This window comes from Eulemur rufifrons, chromosome 1 (assembly GCF_041146395.1).
Source record: "Eulemur rufifrons isolate Redbay chromosome 1, OSU_ERuf_1, whole genome shotgun sequence".
Lineage (NCBI taxonomy): Eukaryota > Metazoa > Chordata > Mammalia > Primates > Lemuridae > Eulemur > Eulemur rufifrons.
Genome location: NC_090983.1, coordinates 56720196 through 56726813, shown reverse-complemented (window position 1 = coordinate 56726813; position 6618 = coordinate 56720196). Strand labels below are relative to the sequence as shown.

Genomic DNA, 6618 nt, shown 5'->3' with positions numbered 1-6618 from the left:
ACTAAATTTTCAATAATTGTGATGGTCTACAGAAGATGTTGATGAATGCCCCCCTGGAAAAAATTAAAACTTGCAGACTAGAATTTCCAGTAGCCAATATATGTATATTCTTGTGTTCCTGAAAACAGACCAAAATGAAATTGAATAGGTGTTGGTATTCACATTTGATGTATCAGATTCACTTTATGACTGACTAGTCTTAACCTTTTATATTTTGGGGTATAGGGGTGACAGAATGTTTTAAATTTGTTCAAGTAGAATATGGGAAAAATTAGGATCAACTGAGAATACATTTCCTGACCAGTGTCAACAGACCTCAATTAACCATGAAGAATGGTTAACCATAGGGAATGGTTAAGCCATTAAAACTAAAATAGTTTTTTATATTCAAATGCTTCTCCAGACTAGAAACACTTTTAAAGTCACTAAAAACTAAATGAATAGTTTACCTCGTAGAGGGAATACACAGGACTTAACTGACAAACAACAAATTATGCAAACTGCTAATCCTCTGTGTCCACATCCATCCTTTATGTGTATACTTTATATACCACACCCATTCACCCCACTGCAAAAAAGGTTCTAGTTATGTCCCAAAGTGACCAGTTCTTGAATTACTTTCAAGTGAGCAAACTGCTCTGTAGTATATTAGCTACTCATGTCCACACATTCTAGGTTAATGTACTTCTGTAGTCCTGGTTCTCAAATTTGGAGATCTACTCAGGTACAGACTCCTTTTAAAACCCTTCCCAACAAACAGAAGTAGAATTTGTAATTCCTAGATTCAGCCAGTACAAGTTAAAATGGCCAATTATGTGAAACTCCTTCTTTTCAAATTTTTAAATAAAAGACATGGAAGGATTGTATAAACATATTTTTAAGTTCATTTTGCTGGACTTCATTAACCACTTCAGGTTCTGCAGAACTCTTTTGAACTTTTGCCTCCGAGAAGTTTACCCACAGGTTAATCCAGCTTAGGTAATATTAGCAACCTAGACCATGGAACTTTGAATCTTTCCAAAGGGAGAAACTGCTCTGCTGCTATGGCTCTGGGAAGGAAAAGGAGTTACAGGAAGCCCTGTCTCAAGTTCAAGCATGCTGGCACCAGAGCTGGGGGTCTTTAGAGATATGACTGAATGAATGCACTGGTTCAACTGACAAAAACTGTGGGCCTGTCATAGCAAAAGACACATCTAATTGAAATGGTAGAGAAGGTGTCTGTCCCACTGATTCTGATTGGGTTTCTTCATTGGAAATTTGTCATTTGATTTCCTTCCTCAATAGCTTCCTGAGACACAGGTCTGGTCTCTGATGTCTGAGTCATTTTGTTTTGTGTATCTTACAAAAATCTGTTGCAGTAAATATCCACAGGCTTGGCAAAGCCCGTCAATACGTGTATGTTGTCAGCAGAAGAACTTTCTTCAAAAGAGACTCCTGACCTTTTCCAAGGCCACTTCCATGAGCAACGGTAATCTGTAAAGGAGGACGAATGCTAATATCAATGATGCTAATAGACTGGGATCAACTGCCTAATTGAAGCAACAATAATACAACCAGGAAGAACATAATCTATTGGTCCTACACTCTCTAAAGAATTAGCTAGCTTCTTGTCTTCATCAGACTTGGAATTTGTAAGGACTGCATTAGAGTGGTATCAGTCATTATCTGAAGATATGTCACCATCAGACTCTCCCTGGACCTTATTATCCATCACTCCTGTGTTTTCTGTGGTTTCAAGACTACTATCTAATTTCCAAAGATTTACTCTGAAGTTTGGTTTTAGAAAGTTAACTTTCATTTCAGGTTTTATAAAATGTCCTTGCTTTTGTAGGCTGCCAATATTTACATTAGATTTGGTTTGCTTAACTTTTTGATTTAGAGATGAAAATTTGCAACATAAAAAATTCTTTCCCTGGGCCAAAAAGCCTTGGTTTTGAGATCTGACATCAATGATGTCTTCATGAGGTTTACTGCTCTTCCTTTAGTTGTACAGCACCCAATTCAGGCTTATGTACCCAATGCACAGTTAAATCCAAACACTGTAACACCAGTGGTTAGAGATAGAGAACGGTTTATTCAGTTTGGCCAAAGTGAGAAGACAGGAGAGCAGTCTCTCAGATATGTTTTGTCACAGAAATAAGGCAGCAAGCTTTTATGCAGGACAGGGGGGTAAGGTAGGAGGAAGTTTCTGTGTTGCTTTCAGTCTCAGATAACACCTTGAGTAACCAGACGTCAGCAGCTAGTTGCAACTTTTTCAGGGGCAAGTAGTCCTTCTTTAGAATGGCTTCCCAACTCCATTTTAGTGCTCTGAACCAGAATGACACCATTTTGTATATCACATTTCACTTAAGCCACCTTAGTTTATGATATTTTGTTACAGCAGCTCAAGCTGGTCTTGTCTGCTGTCGGTGGTCTTGTATGATGTTGGTGTTCTGTGAAATTGTTTAAGTTGAATAGGAGAACACCAAGACCAACCTGTGAATGCCAGATCAGCTCCTGGGGACACTAAGGCCTAACTGATAATGTCAGGACAGTTTTTCACTGTTTGAAGGCTGTTTCCTTCTCACCTGGTTTTGGAATTGTAAAGAGACTGGCCTGAGGAACAAATGCCAGCAGCTTGCCTTCCTTTGGAAACTTTTTGTGAGAAAAGGAAATGCTTTTTGTTTAGTCACTATTAGTGTCTTTTTTCTTTTTCTTTATTTTTTTTTCTTATCCCATCTCTGCCAAGTGACTTTTTTCTTTACTGGCATTCATAACATACATATTTGTATACAAATCATACCTTAGAATAAAATTAAGGTAATACTTTAAACCTACCTCCTGTTATATGTGGTTTTGTCATTAAATAATTGCAGCATTTTGGTCACATTTAAATATTCCTTGTGGAGTTCAAGACCAGCCTGGGCAACAAAGCAAGACCCCATCGCTACACAAAAAAAAAATAAGAAAAATTACCCAGGCATGGTGGTGCATACCTGTAGACCCACCTATTGGGGAGGCTGAGGCAGGAGGATCACATGAGCCTGGGAGTTTGAGTCTGCAATGAGCTATGATCACATCAATGCAATCTATCCTGGGTGACAGAACAAGACCTTATCTCAAAAAAAAAAAAAAAAAAAGAATTTGTGAACGTATTTTTTTCCCGGGGGGGGAGGGTCCCACTATGTTGCCCAGACTGGAGTATAGTGGCTAATTACAGGCATACTCTTAGTGCACTATAGCCTTGAACTTCTGACTTCAAGCATCCTCTCTTCTCAGCCTCCCAAGTAGCTGGGGACTACAGTGTACACCACCATGCCTGGCTATGTGGACATATTTTAAAGCCATCACACTGTCCATTAGTTCTGCTTCATGAAGCAATACATTTCCCTTTTTACCTAAGATGGTTAACATTAGGTTTCTGTTATTTGTAAATGAGACCTCTAATACTGTCATCAAAAGACATCCATAATAAGAGTATAAATTAGAACAACCACTCTTTGTAAAAACTCTTTGGGATCATATACCAAAGCTGAATCTGCCTGTACCTTAAGATCTAGCAATTCCATTCCTAAATATATTTCCAACATATATGCAATATATGTGCTCTAATACACTAAGTACAAGAACGTTTATAGAAGCTTTATTCATAATAGTTAAAACCTGAAAACAAAAGGGTACATATGCATAATACCATTTATACAAGGTTCAAAAATAGGCAAAACTAATATATACTGATGGAACTCCAAATAGAGGTTATCTTTGGCAGGGGTAGGGGTAGGGTGGTAAAATTAGTGGGAGGGGGCATGAGGAAGGCTTCTAGGTTGCTGACAGTGCTTTTGCTCTATGCCTTAATCTAGTGGAAGTTACACCTGCATATTCACTTTGTAAAAATGTATTCAGCTATATTTGTGATTTATGGATGAATGTTAAACTTTAATTTAAAATCTTATCTTAAAGAAGGCATGCAAATAAGAAAAGAGCTAACTAATCCCACACTTGAAAATCCCTGTTTTAATGACTGTAAAAATATTTTTTTTGTTTTTAAATCTGCTAATTTTTTTTTGAAACAGCATCTCGCTCTGTCACCTGGGCTAGAGTGTAGTGGCACCATCATAGCTCACTGCAACCTCAAATTCCTGGGCTCAAGTGATCCTCCTGGCTCAGCTTCCCAAAGTAGCTAGGACTACAGACACTTTTTGTAGACACAGGGTCTCGCTATGTTGCCCAAGCTGGTCTCAAAATCCTGGCCTCAAGTAATCCTCCCAACTTGGCCTCCCGAAATTCTAGGATTACAAGCATGAGCCACTGTGCCTGGTCTAAAAATATTTCAAAATGCTACAACATTACAGTGAATCTTGTGTCTACCCACAGTGTAGAATGGTAACACTAATTATGTAAATAATATCTTTTAAGGGGATTATATGGCCCAGACTGTTAATTTTCCATTATAACGCTTTTTTGTTTTCTTTCTAGGCACGTGCCAAGATTATCTCCCTTATTATTGGGTTTGGCCCTGTAATTTTGTCCTCACTGATGGAATTAGAGCCAAAGTGGCATGTGCTACTTTCTGGTTTAGGCCTTAAGACATTGTCTCTTCTTTTCTCTTCCTGACGGCTGAAACCCAAAGCAACACACTCTAATCTTGCAATGATAAGACCGTGAGGTACATTGGAATAACATGATGGGAGGAACTCAAGTCCCTAAATAACTACATGGTGCAGAGCTGACCTCTCAACTGGCTTATTTACCTAAGATCTACTATGTAAGAGAGAAATAAACCCATTAAAATCACAGTGTTGTTGGAGATTACAATATTTCCTTTTAGTTGCAACATATTCTTTCTTGGAACAATAAACCCATGTCAAATCAATTTGGGAAAGTTTGGGATTTCACAGACCAATAAAATTTCAGTGTATTTGGAGCCCAACACAACATGCCAGCTTTTCATTTGTCCAAGTAAGGACATCTGGAGAAATAAAAGAACTACGATATTCTACAACCATCATTTCACAAAAGGATAGTTAACACTAAAAAGAGGTGACAAACTTAATTTCAAAGCAAAACAGACCATTTGTCCTAAGGACAGAGTAGTGAAAACTTCATCGCCGTGGTTCAGCACCAGCCACCAGTCCTGAAATTGACATGGCTAATGCTGATTCAAAACTTCTTTCAAGAGTCTCCTAAAATCTAACCATTTATAATGTATACTACAGCTAATAAGTACTTACTAATATTTTACTATTAATCCTTCAATCACTTCATATATGTCTCTCTCTCTATGAAGATGGTATACCCTGGAATAAGACAATATTACCTTTGTATACCTCAAAATGTTAATTATGGTATAATGATCTGTAACATATCCTCAAAAAATGTCTCTGACTGAATGGGTGAGAAAGAGAATACACCAATATAACAGCAATGCCACTTACACATTATCTCTACAAATAAGTGGAATCCTGAGAAACTAATTTGTATATCATAGTTAAATAAACATATATTCTAAAGGAAGCTGCACAACAAGCCAATGCTCACAGAAATTCATCTTTTAAAAAATATTTTTCTTCAGCTTTAACTGTTGGAAAAAAATTAAAAAAAAACTATTTTTCTCAGTAGTACTTAATATAAATCAGATCTTTTAAGGTATTGCAGAATTGCTCTCCCCACTGCAAAGTGTAAATCCATATAAACTCTGGACAGTCTAAATATGAGTATGCTACTGCTTTCCTGCTATAAGGGCAAAGGCTTACAAGGGCCAAGGGGCAAGGGGCAGCAGTCCCTTGGCAGAATTGTCCTCTCAGTTTTACTGCTCTGTAAAATTGGTCAAGCCCCTTATATGTACCACATGCCTAATTGTGTTGATAATTAATTACCTGAGGTAAATGAGTGAAAATTTTAAATGATCATAACTTACATTCTTTTTAAACCAGAGGAACAATTTATGTCCTATAGCTAGCTAGTTCCTTTAAAACACACCCCACATCCCTACAAGGATGGCTGCCCCTTCCCCAGCCCAAATAGCAGTGGTTATTTCTAATATAATCCAGGGACCCTTACCCTTTAAAATAATTTAATAATAATATGACATATTTCCCTAGAAGGCACTGGATTTGGAATCAAAAGACTTGCTTTGGTACTTACGAACAGTGTGTTTCAGGAGGAGGCACTTATCTTCCCTGAGCCTCAATTTCTTTATCTGTAAAATAACAACAGCAAAGAAGGTCAATATTCTTTGCAATTTTCTCTTCTTTCCTCAAATAGCACTTTGTTCATTGCTGCGTTTTAGAATTTGTATCCTAGCGTTAACCGGAAGTTGAAGTGGAAACTCTATGAAGGTAGGGTTCTTTTCCAATACCCTGGCAGAAGATCAGTAAATGTTTATTAAATGAAGCACTTTATTTCACGAACGATGTGGCATTTTGATGGTTACAAACGTTCCCAGTCAACTCAACTAGCTATTTGAAAGGCACCAAAATCCTAGAAATCCAGGAAGGTAGTAGTGATGCAAGCCAGGGAACGCCGGGAGATGCCGTCAACCAACCCATGACGCACTTCCGGTGCGACGCTTTCCCTCCACGCCGGGACGGGCTGTGGGGGAGGGAGGCGGTTAGCGAGCTTTAGCGCCTTTTCTGGCGG

The 6618-nt window shown here is 38.1% G+C and overlaps 1 pseudogene; it reads right to left on the bottom strand.

Moving 5' to 3' along the window:
- Positions 1-831: 831 nt before the first annotated feature.
- On the bottom strand, positions 832-2924 carry LOC138387363 (phosphatidylinositide phosphatase SAC2-like; annotated as a pseudogene).
- Between the last annotated feature and the right edge of the window lie 3694 nt (positions 2925-6618).